The 23510-nt window shown below is 40.8% G+C and overlaps 1 long non-coding RNA gene across 5 annotated transcripts in view; it reads right to left on the minus strand.

Annotated features, from left to right (window-relative positions):
* LOC125182550 (uncharacterized) overlaps window positions 1-17694 on the minus strand; it is a 77544-nt gene extending 59850 nt beyond the window's left edge. For 2 of the 5 annotated variants that reach the window (XR_007162565.2, XR_007162566.2), the window contains exon 1: window positions 12804-17683. This is a non-coding gene — a long non-coding RNA (uncharacterized lncRNA). Of the gene's footprint in view, window positions 1-12803 lie in introns of all 5 variants that reach the window. The other 3 variants (XR_010829705.1, XR_010829706.1, XR_007162567.2) reach the window with 3 other exon arrangements.
* Window positions 17695-23510: the final 5816 nt, after the last annotated feature.

A 23510-nucleotide genomic window follows, 5' to 3' on the forward strand; every position in this document is an offset into this window, starting at 1 on the left:
TGGGCAGTTTGAAATAGCAGAGCAAGGTACATGGCTATAATTAATGTTACTGCACTCACTGCTGAAGTTTAAAAATGATTTGACAAAGTAGAATGCTTTATGCACATCAGATGAATTGAGTATTTCTTCTAGCACAGTTAAAAATACATTAAAAAATTCAGAAAGTGGGTTTATGGGTGTCTAAGGGAAATCACTACAGATGGGTATGGGAATTCTGAACTGTTGTGAAAATTGCTAACACTTGCATAACAGTAGCTGAAAGAAAACAGAAAAATATTCTTGCTGCTCCCAGCATAATCATTTATTTATTAGGGACATGCCATTTATGTTTGGAACTTTTCATATGTTTCCAATAGGGTATGTCTACAGGGAGAAGACAGAATGAAGCAATTTAGGGCTGAATATATAATATGGTAAGGTTCAGATCCACAATCTTATTAATTATTTGTTTGGGGTCACTGTAACTCCTTGCCATTGTTTAAATTTCCATTGGTAGCAATAAAAAAACAAATTCAGCTATTGGGAGGTTCTCTCTTCATTACACACTACTGTGCATGTTCAGAGAATCATAGAATGGCTTGGGCTGGAAAGGACCTTAAAGATTAACTAGTCCAACACCCCTGACATGGGCAGTGACATCTTTCACTAGATCAGGTTGTCCAAAAGCCCTGTCCAATTCAGCTGTGAACATTTCCAATGATGGGGTGTCTACAACTTCCCTCTTTCAGTTTCTCACCACCCTCATCATGAAAAATTTCTTCCTTATATCCAATCTAAATCTACTCTCTTATTTTAAAACCATTGTTCCCTGTCCCCTATAGTATGAGTTCATATCATACATTTATACAGTATAATCAGTTACATTTCCCCTAGGTCCCTAATAGCTGATTTTCTAGAACATATTAAGCACTTCATGTTCCTATAATAGGTAGATGGACTGGTTAGCAACATACATCAAAGAAGATACGCTAACAGGTTGAGAACTACACAGTTAGTGCTAGTCTGTGCCCATTGGAGACAGCAAGGATGGCCACTGCTCTCTCCTGAGCCTCCAGCACAGAGTGTAGGAAAGATAGTGACCACCCATGCTTGGACATAAGCATTCATTTTTTTTCCCATACCAGGGCATGAAGGACAGCAGCCCAGAGACCCACTCTACTGCTTCCCTGTCAGAATACTTCAAATATGATCCCTAGGTCAAGGGAAGGAACTTGGCATTGAGAGGAGACAGACAATATGTTTTGCACCTTAAGAATACCAAACAACCATGAGTGATAGGGACAATGGTTTAAACAACTGATTGGAAAAAAAAAAAAAAATCAGTTTGATTGGGGGCCACGAGAGAGAAAGCAAAAATCATTAAATAGCTAGCGTAGGGCAGTAGCTACTACTAAACAATCTGCTAACAATGGCAATTGCAGATAAATCATTCTTATCATCACACCCTAAGCTCTATCTCATCATAGCTCACAAAATAAAATGTTGTCAATCTGAGTAATAATAAAACAAACATGGAAATCATACCACAATATTGACAAAATGTAAGATAATCAACAAACTATTAGAATGGGCCTGTTGACTCAGGCAAATGGAATGCAGTAGAGCAGCTGTTAGCTTTATCCTGCCCATAAAGGAAAACCTTTGTGACTCACTTAGGGCTTTATGAATTACCAGCTTGTTTTCCCCTCTCAGCTTGCACCTATCTCAACTCCGCTTGCCATAGCAAGTCCTATTAAACACTTGCTACCTTCAACAGAGAAAGGAATAAGAAATTCACTAATCTATTTTTGAAATTGTTAACAGCAAGTTAAGTGATTTAGCTTCCACCAATGGGCAGAAAAGAGCATAAGAGCTTTTGGGAGCCTTTTCAGCTTCTGCATGAAAATGTAAAGAGGTCCAATGGGAGCACAAATGAGATCTTGTTGAGTGATGCCAGAAAATGTTCTTATTTGGGCTTTCAGAAAGAAGGTATGGTATTATACAAAACTGAGTGAAAAATATAGCTGAAAGAGTCAATTCTAAATCATTGCAAGGATCTTGATCATATTTTTTCCCTATTCAGGTACTTGAAATAATAGAATCATAGAATGGCTTGGGTTGGAAGGGACCTTAAAAATCACGTAGTTCCAATCCCCCTGCCATGGGCAGGGATGCCACCCACTGGAACAGGTTGTCCAGGGCCTCGTCCAGCCTGGTCTTGAACAATTCTAGGGATGGGGCATCCACAGCTTCTCTGGGCAAGGTAGAGATAAGGTAGAGCAAAATGGATGTTTAGGGACATTCCGTAGGACTGTAGGCTCTCTAGATCTTGTTAGCACTGAGTCACACAGCATGGTGCAAAGACACTGATTTCCTCAAGGACTTGCATTTTCTAGAAAAAAATAAATAATGTTTTGTTTTGTTCTGTTTTGTTTTTAATCATTAGTTTCAGTACTGAAATTGCATTTAATACTCTGTGCGCAAAAGCACTCAGTCTTTAAGACATTGCATTGCAGAATATATCTAAATTGCTCCATCATTGCAATTATAGAAAAACTACTCAAGGCTGGAAAGTAAAACTAAAGGAATACATTTACATAAGCATGACTGCATTCATTTTTGATGGTAACACAGTGAAGATCAAGCCCAGGAAAAAGCAAAGACGTGTTCCTTCTTTTTAAGTCCACTGCTCTGAGATGTAGCCAAGGCATGGGAATCTGTGAACTGGACTTAACATTTTAAAAACTAAATTTTGGGGGAGAAAGCAAAGGCAAATAATAATAATACCCATAAGGGACTAGTACCTATAAAAGGAGAAAATAAGAGGGATCCAGAAAATCCTGAAAACCAAAACTGAGCAAAAAAGCTCAAACATTTAACCAAAATTAAAAGTAAAATACTTTTGTGGATATATATATATTTTTTATAACAGGTGACATTTGTAAATGTGTTTGCTCAATATGTAGAAAGGATGAAGTGATTTGAAGCTCACGTACTAAGCTGCTGTAAAACTTGGGTGAGAATCGTCATCAGGTGGAAGCAGCCAAATGAGTTGCGATGATGCTGTTCCATCTTTGGAGTTGCACCATTCCAGCCATTGCCAGGGGCTGTCTGCTACGATGACAAAGCCTATTTCCCTGACAAACAGGGGTCATTTCCAACATCCACATTTGGATCATTTCTATTTTGGATCTTGAAACTTTTTCACAAAATCAGAAAAAAACTAGTGCATGTAGCCTCCCAGTGACCCCACACGTGTATTTTGCAGTGTGTAAAATCTGCACACGTGCTTGCTGTCACCGAGCAGAGCCCACCTTGTCAAGCAGTAGTGCGAGAAAGCTTTCAACAGAGGAAAGGAACAGATGTGCTGAGGACATCTTCCAACATGTTAGAGTAGTTTGCATCCCTGTTCCTACAGCGGTGGTAGCCTCAAATGGACATATTAGTGCCAGTCCTACCAGATTCCGGCTTTCCACAGCACTCTGGATGAATGAAGTGAGGAGGTAGCTCACCGATGAGCTGAGGCGTCAGAAAGCCAGGGGGGATGATTCCACCATGGTGGCCATCGTCACCACCACCACTCAGGAGGGGTGGCCAAGCAGCACGTCACCACCGGACGGCTCAGAGCAGCCGGCTCACAGTTGCTAAGAGACAGCACATGCCAACTTGGCTCGAACGAAAGCCAGCCGAAACCGCGGGGCTGCGGGAGAGAAAGGCTCACACCCAGAATGCCAACTTCTGGTGTCCTTTCTTTGGCTCCCGTCAGCTCCGCAGCATTGTAGGAGACGGTTTGATCGGGATGGCCCTCGCACGAGCGGTGACAACTTTGCCAATTCTCCCCAGTCCTGCTTCGTAGCATTTATTGATAATGGCAACGTGTTAATTATAGGACGCACTTGTGAATTGTGAATTCAGCAAGAAGGAACACATTGCGGCACAAAATGTTCCGCTCGCACCAACGTGTGCCCACCCACCTATTTTCTTCCCATTCAAATTGCTTTCCGCTTGTCTCTCAATTTCGCCACTTGTCCTCTGCATTTGGCAAGGGCCTCCTGAAGAAGGGGGTCCGAGCCGGTCAAATGGTTAAATGGGTCCCGGAGATGAACGCACTGAGCTTGGCTCACTGTGAGTTCTCTGATACTGGAGCACCGAGAGATGGGCAGATAGGTCTGAAAACCTTCACAAAATCAAGAGTTCCTTGGAGTTTAGCCTCAAGGCTGATCCCCAAGGGTAAACCAGAAACATTTAATTTCAAAAGCTTCAGGCATGCTGACAAGGACAAGTAATCATACTTGTCTGCTGTCTTCACCCAATGCATTCACATAAACCATAATTGGTCAGAGAACAAGAATTAACATTATTCTCTTACAAAGAAGGCTCCAAGTACTGCAGCTAGAGATTTTAGCCAAGTGTATTTCTGCACTTTAAACTGAAAGTCAGATTTCTGCCCTGGACAGGAAGACTAAAGAGCCTTCATTCATCAAATACAAATCCATGAGCAGTGAAGCTGCATTTCAGAAGCAGTGAGGGTCTGTACAAGCCTCATGAAAAGCAGGATTAAAAAATAGGATAAAAGCAGGATTAAACATGCCACACAAAACGATTTTTTTCAAACAATTGCTCTTTCTAAGCAGAGGTTACTAGCAGTGCTGGCTGCACAATAGGGGTCATGCATACTTCACCACGTAGAGGTCCAAACACATCCTAGTAGCTAGCAAACAGGGAGGAAAAATGGATCTTCTCCTATCTTGGATTCTACAAAAGACAGAGAAACTTCACACCTTCCCACATGCCCCAGAGAACAATATTAGAAGGAGTATTTCCCTCACTTGCACTGGTCCCTGATGCTACAAAATGTTTCCACAGTCAGAAGCCAGATGTGAATCCTGACCTAAGGCTGCTATTAGGGTACTGAATTTTTTGCTTTCATTTTTGTCAGGTCTCCTCTAAAGAATATTGGAGTCACCCCAGAAGAATACAGGTGAGATACTTTACAGAGTGCTCATCTTCAACTATATCAGTCTGTCTTTCAAAAACAAGCAAGCAAAACCTCTAAACACTCAGCTTCTACTATTTGAATTAAAAAAAAAAAAAAGTAGTACTCACTGCAAAATACTGATTTGGACTACAAATTAAAAACAGTGGAAAAGGAGAGGAATAAAGTGGAAAAAAGGTGGTTTGAAATTGCTGTCTACTATTCAATACATATTTAACTGATGATCAAAATAACACCTTTGGGATTATTCCCCATCATTACTTCATTTTCTCTAACTTCTACTTTCCTCTAAGATGCTATATGTCTAAATGCAGTATACAAAAATTAACGTACACTTACCATAGTAATTATAGAAATTCCATTAAGAAAGTAATATATCTATATAATCACACATCATTCTTATCAGATTATCCAAAATAATGCTTCCTACAAAGCTAATCATATACCTACATGCCTAAATACATACGTACTCACATACCTAATATTGGTTTAGATTTTTAAAAAGCCTATAAGATAGAGGTTGTACAAGCATTTTTGTCCACTTAATACAATACCTTTGGAGGGTTGTACAATCTCTGATCTGATATCTGATATCAGAATAATCTGATAAAATTAAACCTTAAAAATATAAAATATATGTTCAAGCTTGCAATCCTTTTTCATAGTAGTCCCGCTGAGGTAAATGAAATGTTAAGTACATACTCACAGAGGCAACAAGATGACTGAATGGACAGTTCATATCCTACAAAGTCTTGCCCTGGAAACACATTCTTTTCCAATTTAATACAGCCATAATCCTTAATTCACCCTTGGTTTAGCAACTTCCCCCAGTGGGGAGAGTTCCAGATGAAGTGACAGGGCAATAAGGACCTAGTGGCAGCCTTGTTTCTGAATTCACTGTTTTTTGTCACTTTTTGTTACAATATTAAAATTATTTGAAAGTGAGGGTAGTTTTTCTGTGAAACAGACAGGCTATTGACACTGTGTGACATGGGTGACTGGGGGAGATTGTGCATGTCACAATATATTTGTGGTTTGACTGTTCTACCTATGGATAGATCTGTTTTTAAAAGCCTCAGTTTATACCATCTTCCTGCAGGCCATTTCTTTGAGTTGATGAAGCAAATAATGTTTTTTGTTTTGTATTAACACAGCTTTTAAGGGGTTGTCAGAGAAAGACTGATGAGGGGTTAAGAATTTCTTTTTGAAGTTGTACAGAATTACCAACTAATGAGTTGATTTCTTTGATGGGTCTTTTATAGTTGGCTGCAGCTGGACAAGAATCAACCACAAAGGGATCTTGATTTTGTTCATCGTTAATTCCAACTCAACAGATGAAGTCTGGCTATCATCGTCACCTTCACAGTTTGCCTTTGTATTATGTGAAGCTTGCATACTCAATTAACAATCTGATTAGCAAGTTCTTACATTCTTCAAGTAGCTTTCTTCATTACTGCCAACATATCAGGTCCTTCAAGCAGGATTAAAAAAACCTTAATGCTTTTTGCAATGGTATGATTTATAATGCTAGTATTTAAGATAGCGAATGCACACAGGCCAGCAGGGGAAATTAGTAACAAGCTTCAGAAAGATATTAAGAACCACAAAAGTATCGAGAGAGTTATTTCACTAAAATCTAAAGAAAAAAATATTTTTTCCTCATTTCCACAGAAGCTGTATGTAATGATGAGGTTTTTAGTTTTGCCACTTTTGTTCAGATTTTAATTTTTTACAAAATTAAAACAAAGCTGGATTCACAAAATGCTTGGGTATTCTATACTCTGCTGCAAGTCTAAACCCTGCTCTGGACTGGAAGTTAAAACTGATGGCTGCTCCAAAATAAGTAGATGCCACTGTCTTCTGGGTCCCTATTCTCCAGCCTAAGTCTGGAACCACTGTTCTGGAAAGTCAGACCAAATAGAGATCACCTGGTAATGGCTGAACTTCACACAGTTTAGAGCTTTACTTCAGGTTTACTTGATGTTTTAGTAATAGTAAATAACAAAATATTGAATAGCTTTTGTTTGGTGATTAGAAATGATGTCAGATTTGTGCCTATGGGAACTACACTTGGTTTTAGTCAGATTTGATATGTAGAAAATATCCTATTTCATTTTACAACTGCCTTAAGTCCCAGACAAAAAAAAAAAAAAAAGTCACACAGGGAGATGATTATAACTTTTTTAGCCAAGTTACCTATTACACACAAAGAAAAAGAGGAAAGAAAAATGCATTGGAATGAAATCCATTGCATTTAAAACATTGTTTACAATGGTGTTTTAAATAATGTTTGTTTTTATCTATAGCACATCTACAGACTGAACCATTCCTCCATTCCTTTTTTTTTCCAGTAATCTGAAAGTTTTGTATCTGCTTAAGTAAATATTCAGAAACTCCTGTTAATTAGATCACTTCTATAAAATAACACAGAACTGTGAAACTTCTCCCTCTTCACTTTGCACTAAGTCACATCCAACTGCATCACTCAAGTCATGATCCCATAATACATTGTGAGAGACCCCTGCAACCCTGGTGTTTAAAAGTTTAAATTCACAAAATTTTAAATTCAACTGAGTAAAAGCAGTCTCTTCCATCACACTATCCTATGGAACAGGCCACCAAGATATGACTCTAGACTTGACCCTGCATGCTTAAGATGATGCTGAATGCCTTGGGGAAACATGAAACGACATGTCTTTCTAGAAATACAAAGGCAAAAAGAAATCATAGTTTTCCAAGGAAGCTCTATCATTTTTATTACTGCTTCTAAAGATTTATATAATGCTTTGCACTTGAATAGCACACTCTTTACTCAGTGATCCCAAAATACCTTGTAGTAGTGTATTTCACTTTGTGACAACCCAATGAAATAGGCAAATAACACCATCTCCTTTATATAAATTGGTCAGAGAGTCTGAGAAAGTTAAGCACCTAATTCAAAGACCATTAAGGCAAATGAAAAGACTCCCAGCAGGCTTTTGGTCAGTTACTAATGAGACATCTCAGGTCATACAAAAAATTTGTGACAGAGAACAGAACTCAAGTGTCCTTATTCCAATTCATGTGCCTTAGGTAGACATCGCCCACCTTCTATATAAAAAAGATTTTTCAAAGGGCACATTTGTGTCCATCATCTTCATAGCAGAGTGTCAAATCTGTAAGGTGATATTTCACTGATTAAAGAAATAGCTACATAGCAAAAGGTCCCAGGTGGGCGCAGAGAAGTCTTGCAATGAATAGCTATCTGAATCACAGTTCCGGGAAATTAAGGCCATATTTCAGGCCAAAGTGACCCAAGTGTGTGCTGACCATTTTTATAAGTACAGGAAATCTTCACCCACTGAAGAAAGAGGAGGCATAATAGGAGGAATATCACTCTGATGGGAGGATAAAGACACAGTTAGATGCTTCTCAGAAATAACCAGTGACATGACAAGAAGCGATGGACACAAACTAAAATACAGTAAATTCTGTTTAAATGTAAGAAAAAACTTCTTTACTGTAAGGGTGGTCAAACACTGGCAGAGGCCAGAGGGGCTGGGGAGTCTTCATCCTTGGAGGTCTGCAAAACCTGACTGGGCATGGCCCAGGACAGCTTGCTGTAGGTAGCAATGTGTGAGCAGGGAGCTTGAACCAATCTCCAGAACTAACTTTGTGCTCAAAGAATTAAATAGTAGCTAAGACAGAAGAAACCCTCCTAGGCGGCTTGGGATTTAAGCACACACTAAAACAGCAAAAAGCCTCACAGACAGTTTACAACCACAAGAAGCGGTTGTAAAGACACTTCTTCCTCTGCTCACCTATGAGCTCCCCATCTATCTCTTGCTGCTGCCTCAGATCTCACATCACCCTTGACACTGCAGTGACTGCAGGCTGTGGAGGCACTGGGGTGCTATAGTTTAGAGGTGCCGTAGTTTGGAGATCCACCATACCCTGAGTGACAAGTGTATTGCTCACATCCAGCTAAGCTCAAATAACTCTTTTTCAACCATTTTTCGTAGCATCTAAAACAGACGTCTCTTTTTCAAATAATCATTTAGAAGACAAGTAAAGAAATGGGGGAGAAATAACCTTATATTTAAACTGCCTACATTTTAACTGGAAAGCTTTTGCCTGCACATTAAGGTGCATATCTGACACAAGCACACACTTGGATTAAATTCCCATCTCTCTATTATCTCTTGTCTGATACCAAATACACAATGGGTTTCTGGGGAGCACAGCAGGACTTGAGGTATTTGACTGCAACAAGGGACAGCTAAAGGGATGACAATTTGAGATTCATGCCCAGTGGGTCTATGCCCCTCTCTTGAAGCTTAATTCCTTTTCTTAAATGGATCCCCACACCTTCCTTCCTGAATCAAACATATTTGTTCAGTAGGAGCAGAGCCCATCCTTTTCCTCAGTGTTTGATCAAAATTTACTTTCCTCAGCATTTAGCTTGAGGAAAATGGCCTCCGTCTGAGAACATGGATATCCAACATGATACGACAAAAATATCAATGTTGTGTCTTATTTGTGAAAGACTTATGCAACATACATTTGTAAAGAATAAAATCTGTAGAAAAGAACTAACAGTCTTGACACAGTATCTCTTCATCCATTAGAGATATTCTCAATCTAAGGAGAAATAATTCTACTAAAAAAAATAAGTAAGCGATGCACTTATATTTATTTCAAGCTAACTAAAACTGTGCTACAAAAGCCAGCTTTCTGAAAGTCGTGCCCCCACCTCTAATATGCATTTTAGTCACCACAATCCCATACTGAGCACAAAAGGTAGAGTTAAGCAACACATTTCCCTGAAATGGCAATGAAGTGCAGCCAAAATAGAGATAATTATTTTAATTAATGGTAATGATTTTAACGGTTGAACATTTTAACTAATTAATTATGATTGATTGCTTGTTATTAATCAGGAATGTGATTCAAAGTTCTAATTGAAAACCTGGGAGCAATGGGCACTAAAATATGATATACTTCTGCTGAGAGAACAGGCATTTATTTTTGATATGAAACACTTCAAACTAAAATTCATTTTGACATTTAAGATAGCCAGAAAATAACATACATCTCTTCCACAGGAGACTTTTCACACACAGACACGGGTATCTTAAAATACCCAGATAACTAACTTGAACAAAAACGAGGTGCTCTTTCTGGGCTTGTTTAAAATCTGCTTAACCCTCCTGTGCTACGCTTGCTGTCAGCATGGCGTCACGCTGCCATACTTCCGTACACGAGGGAGAAGCTAACTGCACAATATTTATGCAGGATATGAACTTGCTGAAGGAGCTTTATGGAGCCGCTGTTCTAAGGGTCTCAGAGAGGCATTTGTTGAATTAAATAGCTCCGTGAGCTTTTCCCTGGGATGCACTCCATCACCAACACATTACTCCTGCAAGCCTGGGTTGAGGACCACGCTGGTAGACCAGCATATTTCCTACCCAGAAAAATCCCTCATGACATCTGCATGCCAGCAACGGCTCTGGAGCTTCAGGCAGCATGAGGGGACACCATGCATATAGGGGTGCACCCCTGGGCACCAGGGACTATGGCTTGCCCACCCGCCAGCAGCTGGGCCCTTAGGCAGGTTCAGAGTTTGCCAGCCACATCTGGCTGCCCCGTTGCTGCTAACCAGAGGTCTCAGCTGCCCCCACAGCAGCTGCCGGACCTCTGCAAGCGGCAGCGGGGTGTATCAAGGAAAACCAGCCGCCTCGCCGGGCTTCCCTGAGACGCCAAGGGTGGCTCAGCAGCTGTCGCACGGTGAGCCATCTGTCCTGCAGGCTGGGCAGCACCGTGGGGATGGCTGCAGGAGGACCAAGAGGCATCCGTCTATGTCTCTAGACTGCAGAGAGAGGAAATCAGGTGCCACAGGACACTTTGGCATTATCCTTTAATCGGGGTAAAGGCAGGCTACCTCTGAAAAAAGCATCCCTGCTCACACACTTACTCTGGACCCATTTTCTCTTCCCTTCTCCCACTCTTGTATCAGATGTAGACATCCCATGGCTGCAGAGAATTCAGTTCAGTAAGGTGAGCCAACAGATAACTTCTTTTTGGGGGGAATGGAGGACCAAAGCCCCTGTCAACAGCAACCCATAGAAAAGGGGCTTAGGTGGACCAACCAAAGACCAGTGCAGAAAGTGAATGACACAGCAGCCCTAGGAAGGAGCCATCTCAGGCTGTGAGCAGGGAATACTGCACAGTGGGAAGGTCAGAAGTAGCCCAATTTCCAGGAGGAGAACATCTAATAACAGGCTGTAAGCTGGTCCTCTCACTCAAAAATTTGTATTCAGACCTTTTCCACGGTTACTAGTGCTTCCCTGAAGTGCAAGATTTAATAATAAGAAAGAAAAGAAAGAAAGGAAAGAAAGAAAGGAAAGAAAGAAAGGAAAGAAAGAAAGGAAAGAAAGAAAAGAAAGAAAGAAAAGAAAGAAAAAGAAAACAGGGCTCTCTTAGGAAGAAAGAGGTAATGCAAAAGTTGTAGTGCCACCAAAATGTTTATAGAAGAACCATGGAGCTGTTTCACAGCTTTGATACAGGATTTGCTCCCTCACTAACTGATTCAAAAAAAAAAAAAAAGGGAGAATCCCCAAAGTACCATTTGGCAACTACTATAAATAAATGTTGCAGGCATAATATTGCTTTCCTCTTCCAAAAAGAAAAAAAAAAAAAAAGAGATAAAAGGCATTAATTTTTACAATAAATGTATGGGCTAGAAACGTGTGGAGCTGGATTAAGAGAACATGACTCTTCAAGCACAGCCCTAATGCTACTGGTGCCAGTGAGACTGTTTGGTGTTGGCAGGGCTCGGTTTCAGTGCAGGCAGGACTGGGACATTGCATGGCTACCACACAGCAACATGCAAACAACTGGAGGAAAAAAAAAAAAAAAAAACAACACATCAGAGAATGGAAATACAAGGACTCTGGCAATCTTGGTCGTGTAGCTCAGCCCCAAGGTTTGGGGCTCTGAAAATATTTTGTCTGGCCCAGGGATCTGTAGATGCCTGCATCTACAGACAAACTGTACAGACAAACTGCTGTCGTGACTTACCGTGGAAACATGATTTCAAGATTATTTTGTAACCCTCAACGTTTTTAAAATATAAACTGAGATTCTCACCATACAAATTCAGGGTGTGTGTTTAAGAGATCAAGGTGGAGGAATTTGTCCAAGTTTCTAGATTTTTAAATTTATTAGGCACCTTCATGCTGAGCCTGAGAGTCCTTGGGCACTTAAATTAATCCTATACAAAAGACCAAAAAAGTACATTTGTGATCCAGGCTTAAGCAGTCATCCCACCCTGAGCTCTGTCTAAATATTCCCAAAGTCCAAATGCGGTCAGACCTATGCTTAATTACAATAGTAATTATGGCTCAATTGCTCAGACATGCAGCAGGAGCCCCAGGTCCATGGTGTTGTGGTGCCTGCAGGACACTGCATTCCCACCCCACAGCCAGGAATGACGGCTCTGGAAATGATTCGTGAGTGCACCAGACAGCCCCGATTTAGCCATGGCAGTGCCCATCAGAGGAATACAGACACACAGAAAAATCATTCACCTTACGTTCTCAGCATAAATGTACCTGAACCTTTAATTCAGCCCTCAAACTATGGAGAGAGGTTTCCACTCTGGGCACTGCACATTTACCTTCTGTGTTGAACCATTAAATTGAGCTTGGAACAAGAGAAAAGGAAAAATAAAATGTGGACAGCTTTGCTGATCTGAAGAAGGCCAGAAGGGACTCAATCAGAAAGTTGAACTGCCCGCCTACCTCTCTTCACATCACAGGTGGAAAATTTAGCAACTTAGCACACTTACCTTAATTACGTGCACAGTGGCATAGGTATAAATTCCTTCCCATAGCACCCCTGTTTTGACAGATCGTTTGTAGAGCTGACCAGCAGACACTGATACACAATAGAGTACTTGCAATTTTGCCTTCTGATGGGACATCCCACTACAGACATTACCCCACCCTACCCCAAAGAATGGTGACTGGCCTGAAAAGTGAGACAAACTGGGAGGGCAACGCTGAAAGGGCTGCGCCCTTACATTCACTATTCGTATGTCGAGCTGTTTAGTTGGAAAAAAAATTAAAATAAGTCATTGTTGCTGATTGCATAAATAAGCCCCAAAGCTGCAGCCCTGTATGCTCTGCTCCTTTGAAGGACTGCCGTATCATATTAGCAATCATCAGAGAAAACCCTGCCTAGAAACTTCTCTGAAAAGCTGCAGCACTTCAAGAAGGATCAGAAAGAAATGTCAGTAGGCAATACTCCCCCCTGCCCCTTTAGCATAATGGCTCAGGAGAGGGAGATTACAACAGGTTTTCATCATGAATATCTTGTGTTTGAGCAAGGAGCAATTTCCTGACAGCTTTGATTCCAAATTTCAACATTATGTCACTTGCTGAAGTATCAGACACATCATTAACCAGCTCTAGCAGGTTTTGTTATGATATGATGAGTCAATGTCTGCCTAGAAAATTTAACCCCTTTTTCTCTTTCACATGTTTCGAATGAGCTCTCTCCTGGAGACGCCTGCCTTTCTGAACAAGATTTCATCTGAATCATAAAATACCCATTGATGCCTTAGTATTTACACGGCACTTGCTCATGCTAGTTCCTTGTCCTCTGGCTTTTTTATGCAGTAGCTCTTTGCATGATTCAAAGGGCTTTCTAGATTTAATCGTCTTCCCCCTCTTCAGCAGCTAAGCATTATTCCTCATCCCCACCTCTCAAGTTCAGAAAAAGGGAGGTAGCTATAGTTTCTCACTGACTTTTGGATGGCTATGGGGTCAGGGCACCAGCACACACCGCAAGCTCGGACCACCCTTGCTAGGCTGCCGCTCCTGGCCTTGGCTTTCTTTCTCATTGCACTGTTTCTGTGCACTACCCCAAGTTCAAGGAGTGCCACAGGTTTTATGAAAAGTCATATTTCACAGAGGGCCTGCAGAATGATTCACATATTCTAGTAATTGCTACGCATTACTTTATATAATATTTTGCAAGACTAGGATCTAGGAGAGTTTTTTAAACTCATATGTATCCAGAAATCAAAGACTACTCAGGCCAAAAAAGATGTGTTGCTGTAGCATCAATTCTTCTTAACCTTTACATCTAGGACAGGTCTGCACAGATTTCTAAACCATGGTGAAGGGAATGGGAAGGGACAAATTAGACACTTCACATTTTCCTACGCTTCTTCCGTAGGATAAAGAATTTAAGTCTACCACCTCATTTTCTCTTTTAATTAAAACACCATTATTAGGAGGGGTCTATTAATAAATACTTGGCATCCTCTTTGTCTTATAGAAAATCTGTTTAAGTAGGGGACTAAACAGTAAATCTGTCTTCTTTACAAACAGTAAGCAAGCAGGCCAAACACCACCCTTAATTTAGGCCAGCCAATGGAAAACGACTAAATTAAAACCAGGATTTGGATGTTGCAACGTTTGAAACCAGGAATGCAAGCTTGAAATATGCAAAAGATTTACAGCAGAGAAGTATGTTTGAGAAATCAGGAGCTTCTATACTGCTGCACTCAACACAAAACAGAAAAATAGACGATAGTTTCCCCTTCATCCCTGACTCTGATCTCCAGCAAAACTACAGCACACTTTCTCATCTGGAGGGAGGAAACAAAGCCTTCCTCACCTGTCTGTATCCTTCAAAATTCGGCTGCAGCCAGGCTTTCTGATGAAGCCCTGCTTGATCTGGGAGCATGGAGGCTGTCCAAAAGCAGGCATGACCCACTATTTGCAAAAATTTATTTTCCGTGTTATATATCTGTGTTCGTTTAGCACATCTTTTCTCTTTCTTTAAAGCTACTACACAAAGTGTTTTCATCAAAATATGTTTGCGTGTTTAAATGCTTTGCAATACGCTTAAAGCAATTTGTTTGGCTTTGTGAAGCTGTCAGCACAACTTTATTTTCAGTAGGTTATGACTATTTATTACTCTTTCACAGAGGATTCAGGGAAGAAAAGCCTGTGAGCATCTCCTGGGAATCTTTTCCGAATCACCTTAGCACAGGTATGTGCTGAGATAATGCCATGGGTTATGCTCAGAGAGCAGGGGCAGCTCTGGACTGTTTGTCTTGAGCTTAAATGCTAAATATTTTTGCTTAAAAGCATTCATATTTTTAAGTGAAACTGCCTGAAATCTGAATTAGATGTGAATTTACTTTCAGGCTCTCCCTGTTATTTCCTGTGCTGTATCCAAACACCTCAGTTACTTATAAAATACACACACAAAATATTTCTTGGCTGGTAGGCTGAAATGTCCGTGCAACAAGCCAGGACTTGGGCAAATATTTTCAAGGTGTTCACACATTTCATGCCTGCCTCCACATAAAGTTGTTTTCCCCCAGCACTGCATACTCTGCATTTATGAACCTGATTGCCTTTCCTTCAGAAATACCAATGATAAAAATAGAGGAGGAGGTAGTAAAGACACAAAGCTGGTTTTCAGTCAAAACATCAGCCTTACCAACACCAATTGCTCCCCTGACAGCAGCTGCAAGTTTCTCACCACTCCAAGGAAATGCGAGTATGAGAACAAGAGGTATGCCAAAGGCTGTAGTTCAAAGTTCATTCCTACTAGGCTACACCTACAATTGCTATGGCTCTTAATCAGTAATTAATAGCTCTAGAAATAGTTATGTAAATTAATATTATACATGGAGAGAACCATAACTGCATAGACTTTTCTTAAAGCTGTCGTTCAATCTATCAAGATGTTGCAGAAGTATTTAAAAATAAATAAATAAATTCAACCTAGGGGCTTTTCTTCGTTGCAAGGCTCCTTTGCAACATGCTTGTGCAGCTCAGACCTCAGGTTTCTACTGAAAACTGCCTTGGAGAAGAGGGTGAGGCTGCAAAGCCTGGGAGTAGAGGTGGAATCAGGGGAGAGAAAAATCTCCGCATGCACTTGAGCGGCAAATAGACACAAATCCCTCGCAGTGTTGTTATTGCAGAGAATGACTGTCTGCTGAAACAGAAAACAACAACAACTGTTTGCTGGTAGCCTCAACACAAACACCAAGCATTCAGCAATATGAAACTGCCTTTCAGCCACGCTGCTGACTCGCCAGGGGAAAAACTGAGGCCAGTACGAGACAGCACAAGGCAGATTTCACTGTCAGCACCTGCCCAGGAGGAAAAAAAAAAAGCTTTTCCCAGGCTGCTGGCCTGACTGCTTGTTGGTCTGTGCTCCAACACAGCACTGAGCATTTCCATCCCCCTTACAGCTCCCTTCACCTCCAGGAGTGGAAGCACTTCCAGTGGGTACCCAAATTGCCCTGGTTAACTCCTGGCAGTGCAGCAGGACAAGCCAACAATGATCAATAGAAAGTCACTTCCATTTGGCAAAGCCAAAACCACGAACTTATTCCAATTGTTCCATTTTTTGCTTGGTTTCCATTGTGGAGTAAAACAACATTTAGAACCTTAATTCCTGTAAAATTTGGAAAATCACCTAGACCAGGCAGTGCTGTGATAACTGTGTTATTAACCCTGTAGGAGTCCCCTGGCTTAGACTGTTTCCTCTAAAATATTCCAGTAACAGGGGAGGAGAGAAACGCCAAGGAGGTGAGAGGGAAGGCAACGAAGCTCACGGCAAGGAATGCAGTTGTCTCTGTGGCTGTTTAATAGATAAGAATGGATGCTGCTGTTTGACTAGATCCAGTCTCTGAAATATCTAATTAAAACTGATGTGCTTATTTAGTTTCCAATTCATCACAGGTGGGCCCACATTAATGTGAAAATGAAAGTAAATTACCAGCATTTGGCAATCTCACTGAATGTCATTCACATTATTAGCTCAAATCTCAAAATGCATTTTAAAAATATGGTTCACAGGTAACAATGTGCTTGAGAGCAAGCAAAGCCTTGAATCTCCTCATATGTTACCTGTGTGTGTGAATTCAGACTTGACTGTGGGAGCTGATGATGAATGCACGTTGTGTGTGGTAAATCAAAGCCTCTAGGCAACGTGTTCTGGGGGAGTTTCACCCAGGTTCCTACCCCTGTGGTCACTTGGGAATGGTTTATATTGGCCCCTCTCCTACCTGCCCCCCTCCAACAAGATGCTTATGATAACTTCAAGCCACTGAATTGTAACCAGATTTGGGGATTGTGATGGTATTATAGAGACCTGAGTGCTTCAACTACAACGTGTTCAGCTTTATAAATGAAAACAGAAAGGGACAGACAGATGTGAAAATCAACAGTCTTCCACAAGTCTTTCTAAAGTATTTGGATTTTATTCGAAATACTGTATCTATAAATTTTACCCATTATGCGTGTTTTGAGCTGGTCTGAATAAGAAATCTGAAATTTGTTTGATTGGCTTAGAAAAATATAAACAAAACTGAAAAATATCTCAGGATGCTTAAATGTCACAAGTTTTTAAGAACTAGATTTTTACCCAGTGCTCAAAGGGGACTGGATTTTATTGTCAAGAAGCATACATCCTCTCAGATTGAGTTTGTAGGATTCTACAAAACCAAAGCAATTTTCCACTTCAATCTTTGATTTGGACAATGTAAGCAACATCTCATAAGGCAAAGTACTGTACTCAGAGGTTTACCCAAGAGCTCTACATGGTCAGTCTACAAAACACAGTGATGTCAAGCTTATTATCAAATTTCTCAAGTTCAGGCAATTATTTCATTTTACAATGAATCACTGCATTGTGTTGAGTATTTTTGGTAACTTGGAACTATAATACACGGTCATTATTGTGAAAAGAGCATTTTTTTTACAAGACTTCAAAATAATTTTCCTTCTGCTGCTTCCAAAAACAATGCTTTTGTTTTTTAAAAAAAATTGTCATAATATTATTACTAGATATTAAAAATATTTTTGAGTTATTTTTCTGTTTTAATATTCTTCTCCATTACTCTTTCGCCACTAAAAATAAGAGGATAAAAAAAAAAGATATAAACAGATTTTTACATTCTTTTGTAGCTGTGAAAAAGACACAGAAAAGTAGCAATTTTAAAATTTATTTTTGTTAAACACATTTTTCTCTGAAGAGAGATAGAATTTATTTGAAGGAAATTATACAAATTTGAAGAGTGACATATACAGAGATATATCAAGCCATAGAAGAATTTTTTCACTAATGACACATGAACCACAGCCTGTGTTTTTACCAGACAAAAATGTTTTCCCCTTGGCCAGGTGATCATGCCAAAGCACTGCAGCCCCCTGTAAGCACCATTTTAAACTCAGGTTCCCATTATCAACCACAAGACATCCCCAAGTGTTGTATTGAAAAGCGAGTAGACTACAAAACCTCATAGAATCACAGAATCACAGAATCATTAAGGTTGGAAAAGACCTCCAAGATCATCTCATCTGGTCCAGCTATCACACCTACTACAATGTGTCACCCACTCAACGATGCCCCTAAGCGCCAGGCCTGAACTTTCCTTGAACACCCCCAGGGATTGTGACTCCACCACCTCCGTGGGCAACCCGTTCCAGTGCCTGACTGCTCTTTCTGAGAAGAAATGTCTCCTCATTTCCAACCTGAACCTCCCCTGGAGCAACTTGAGGCCATTCCCTCTAGTCCTATCACTAGTTACCTGGGAGAAGAGGCCAACCCCCAGCTCCCCACAACTTCCTTTCAGGTAGTTGTAGAGAGCAGTAAGGTCTCCCCTGAGCCTCCTCTTCTCCAGACTAAACACCCCCAGTTCCCTCAGCCGCTCCTCACAGGACTTGTGCTCCAGGCCCTTCACCAGCTTCGTTGCCCTTCTCTGGACATGCTCCAGGGCCTCGATGTCCTTCTTGTAGTGAGAGGCCCAAAACTGAAAACAGTACTCGAGGTGCGGCCTTACCAGAGAAGAGTACAGGGAGACAATAACCTCCAGGGTCCTTCTGGCCACACTATTCTTGATACAAGCCAGGATATCGCTGGCCTTCTTGACCACCTGGGCATATCTTCCTTAAAAAGATAATGAAGAAAGGATGGGAGATCAGCAGGAGCGGCACATAGGAGAGAAGAAGGAGGAGAGGGAAGGCCTAAAGATAAAGATATCATGCAGGAGAGAAATCGACCTAGACAGACATTTCATTGAAGGAGAGAAAGAAATAAAATATATAAACAAGGGTGCTGAATCACAGCCCAAATAGTCTGAAGAAAATGTGTGACACTAAAAGCAAAGAGGAAGAAGGACAAAGATATCATGGCAGCCTACAGCTTCCTCATGAGGGGAGCGGAGGGGCAGGCGCTGAGCGCTGTTCTGTGGGGACAGCGACAGGACCCGAGGGAACGGCATGGGGCTGGGACAGGGGAGGGTCAGGCTGGGCGTTAGGGAAAGGTTCTGCACCCAGAGGGTGGTCGGGCACTGGGACAGGCTGCCCAGGGCAGTGGTCACAGTACCAAGCCTGTCAGAGCTCAAAAAGTGTTTGGACAATGCTCTCAGACACATGGTCTGGTTTTTGGACGGTCCTGTGCAGAGCCAGGAGTTGGTCTCAATGAGCCTTGTGGGTCCCTTCTGACTCAGGATATTCTATGCTTCCATAATCTTACGTGGCAGGTGGGTTACTCGCTTTGGTGATGTGGTGGCTCACTCTCCCATCCTCAGACCACCTGGAGATTGAGGTGACATCTCCCACCCTTGAGCCCTAGCAGTAGATGCCATTTGCACATGCCATTCACTGCAACAGGGCAGAAGGACAAACATTGCTACCAGCATCAGCAGGACACTAGCTGGGGATTGAGCTTTTCTCCACCCAGTCTTTTGAAAGAATCATTTGCAGTGAATAAAGGGGGGGCTGAGAAAACTGTAGAAAATAATAGTGAAGAAGTGCTATAGTTTGATGAGGGTAATAACCTTTCTAACTAGTCTCCTATCACATTAGGTTCCCCATGAAATTATTTAAAACAGCAGGGAATCAAACATCCCCACATTATTAACCTCTAGCTCGTGCTTATTGAAGAAAATCAGGCAGATATTTTATGGGTCTTGCAAAGCCAGTGAACCCAGCATCCCAGCCTATGTCAAGCAGCGCCGTGGGGCCATGGGACTGTGGGGACCGTGGAACTGGATCCTCCTGCTGACAAGGGACAGCCCTGGGGTTGTGTCAGGCTCCAGAGGGACACCCCTGGGGTGTAAATGCTTCCAGTCACAACACTACACCGCAGTGGCAGCAGCACAGGTTGTCAGACCTGCCATTACAGTGGCTCCTGCACTATAAATACAATTGTTAATAAGGTATTTAAATATAAAGGGTTTTTATATGAAAACTGGTTGAGATTTCCCAAACATTATGAAGAAAATATTTTCAAACCCAGTGAGGGTTTTTTAAAAATAAAATAAAATAAAATAAAATAAAATAAAGAATAAAAACAATACCAAAAGCTTTAACCCAGAAATGAACCAAGCTGGGTAATCAAAGCATTGTACTGTGGCTTTTACATCCCTTGCATCTTTTCTAAAGTTTAAAATATGGGAAACTACCACACAGAAGAAAAACAAGTAACCACCTTCAAGAACACTTATTAAATAAGCCCATGAATTTACATCATCCAAAGACAGAGCTGAATCATCTGAATGATTGGCTCTTCCTGCCTATTCACAAATTGTGTCGGGAAATAATTTAACACATTTTTTAAATGGTGATCGTCACTCAGAGTACTACGTTGTGTAGTTGGGGATCCACTGTTGATATCTGGATTTAAACATTCTGTTTTGGTTAAACTCTTGGTGGGAAATGCAGTTTTCTTCTGTTGCCAACAGACATACTTTTTATTCCCAGCAAAATTCATAGGACTGTATATTTTTCAAATACTTATGCTTAATGAGTAATCGTGCTTTTATAAAATCCTAAGAAATTTAGGACAACAGAAAGTCATTCAAATGTATTTTGAAATATTTAAACCTTTGGAGGGCAGGTTCGGATTTTTAAGGGGTTACTTTTGACATTTGTGAAGATACACATCCATAAATTATTGGTAACGCTGAGCTCTAGCGCTCGAAATGCAGCGAAGGACCTTGGCGGCGGCACGGTGAACAGCTGCTTGTGGCGAGGCTGCCTTCCCAAACACCCAGAGGAAGGTAGGGAGCACTGAAGTGTTGGCTGAATATTCAAAAACATTGCAAAGAATAAACCTCACCGAAAACAAAATGTGAGGAACACACTTCTGTTTCCAATGCCCCTTGGGCAACACTGCAGTAAGGACCTGACTGTATATTTTACACCTCTGCTATGCGCTCATACATACATGCTTTCAGCAGAATTTTTTAAAAACAAACAGAAAAAGCCTTATTACTATTTCAGTGTCTCCAAATAACATTGGCGTCTCATAGAAAAGAAGCATTTCCTGTGTACAGCCTTGCATAATCACCTAGCTGCACAATGGGAGGTATTTGCTGTCTTCTGAAGTATCACGTATTAGCCCTGGTGGGACTGCAGCCGGCAAAACAACGGGATGATCCGGCACGATAAACCTGATGGATCAGAGGACCTGGGGGTATACGAGCGGGCATCTTCCAATAGCACATGCAGTTCAGCATTTGAATGAGGAAAGCAGGAGAGTTTTATGGTGTTGTAGGGTCTTTTCTGAGAACTGCGTTACTGATAGTTTCCATCATCTTTGCACAAAGCCGTGCCTGTCAAGAACAAGGGCTGCCACTATGTCTGGGCTGTGCACACATGCTGTAATAAAGACAGATTCCTCCACTGAGGACTTACAAGCCAGGTTTATGACAAGACAACATACAGATGCAGTACAAAAACACAGAGGAAGAGAGGAGATAACAGTAAAACAAGCATGCATTTTTCATAATAGGCAGTAATTTCATGGCTTAATTTAATCAATGGTCTAACTAAGTGCAGTACCTTGCTTTTCTCCTGTACGCATAAGTTTTAAGGCCTCGTTAACATAGAATGTGTGATGAATATTTTATGGTGACTTATTCCATTTTATTCCACTTTATTCCATTTATCTAGTGGCCTCAAAAAAAGTAAATATTTACCAACCATCATTACAAAAGCTGGGTGGAATATTTTGCAATAATTTACACTTCCTGTAATAAGAACAGTAAACCACTGTCCAGTTTTGGACTCTGCTTTGTGGAAAGTGCAAACAAAGGCTATTGATGGTGTTCACAGTGTTGGGTTATATCACTTCCCTTACAACTTTTCTACATTTGTAAAGGTCTCCGGGATACACCAGCAAAAAAAAAAAAAAAAAAAAAAAAAAAAAGAGGTTTGGGTACCCTAAGTTTTAAGTGTTGTAATAAAATCATTTCCATGGGGAAGAGGAAAAAGCTTCATTAGTTTACATGGTAAAGCTCTGGTCTTAAGGACAGACTTTAAACTGAGAGAAAGGGGAGGATGGCTCAGAGCATTTCATCAGTTACTACAGAGAAACAAGTTGTGTATGACTTGACAGTAGAGTATTAACATGAATAAATGAACAAGGCAAGGGTAATGGCCTATTCCCTTTGTCTGCCATCAGTATTTTACCCTCCACTAAAAGGTAACATATGATGGAGTCTCAGGAGTACCTGCAGAGGTTTGGCCAAGAAACTGGCTATTGATAGATATGACTGCACACGTTTAATTTCACTTCAGAATATCACATCATGTAGGAGTCAACTTTAGTGGCTATCCTATAAAGTCCCACAAGACATTTAAATATCAGAGGAGGAACAATCATCCTACTGCTTGTATGGAGAACAAAATACATGCTGTAATTGCAGGTGCTGCCACCACTGATTTGGGTAAAACTGAAACGCATCTTGCAGGTTCAAGTTTTAAAGAAATTGGAGTAAACTCAAATCTGGTGCAAGCTGAACAAGACGGCAGAGTTAAAAGAGAAACTAGCTTGGCCCAGTTATTTTAAAGTGAATTTACTGCTCTTGAAAGAGTCTAATAATGAAAGCCCTTTATTTATCCGAAGAGGTACAACATGAGCTAAAGTGAAGTTGCCCACCAACACATTTCAGCCCATTTCTAGGGAGAAGGAAATGGGAAAGCACGTGCATCCCATTGGTCGTGTCCATGGATATCTCTGAACTTCTTGGACTTGCTGGCAGAGTTATCATCACTTGTACCAGCATTTCTCTTGCAGTGGACACTTAGGCTCACAGAACCAAAATGAGATCAAGTGCTTCATAAAAGCTGCTGAAACACAGCGAGTTGATAAAGACTTTCACATTCAAGAGACCACAAATTCTTTAAGCTAAGTTTAATCACAAGCACACTGGAGGCACATTTCTCCACAGGCTCACACTTTCATGCCTTTGTGACTCTACCTGCTTCATCTTGACATTAGTGAGAGCTACAACATAATAGTAAGTTTCTAAAGAATATCATAAACTTCTAGAAACAGTTTGAAAGAGATCTTTTCAATGAGACCGGTCCTTAGAAAGCAGTTTAACAACAAGAACAGTGATGTTTTAACATGTACAACTTTACAGCAGAGATTCATTTCTGATTACCTTCTATTAGTTTTCATTGCAACCTTTTGTAGAAACCTATTGATTTCATCAGATTTAATTTTTGGG

The sequence above is a fragment of the Anser cygnoides genome, chromosome 2, assembly GCF_040182565.1.
Source record: "Anser cygnoides isolate HZ-2024a breed goose chromosome 2, Taihu_goose_T2T_genome, whole genome shotgun sequence".
NCBI classification, from domain to species: domain Eukaryota; kingdom Metazoa; phylum Chordata; class Aves; order Anseriformes; family Anatidae; genus Anser; species Anser cygnoides.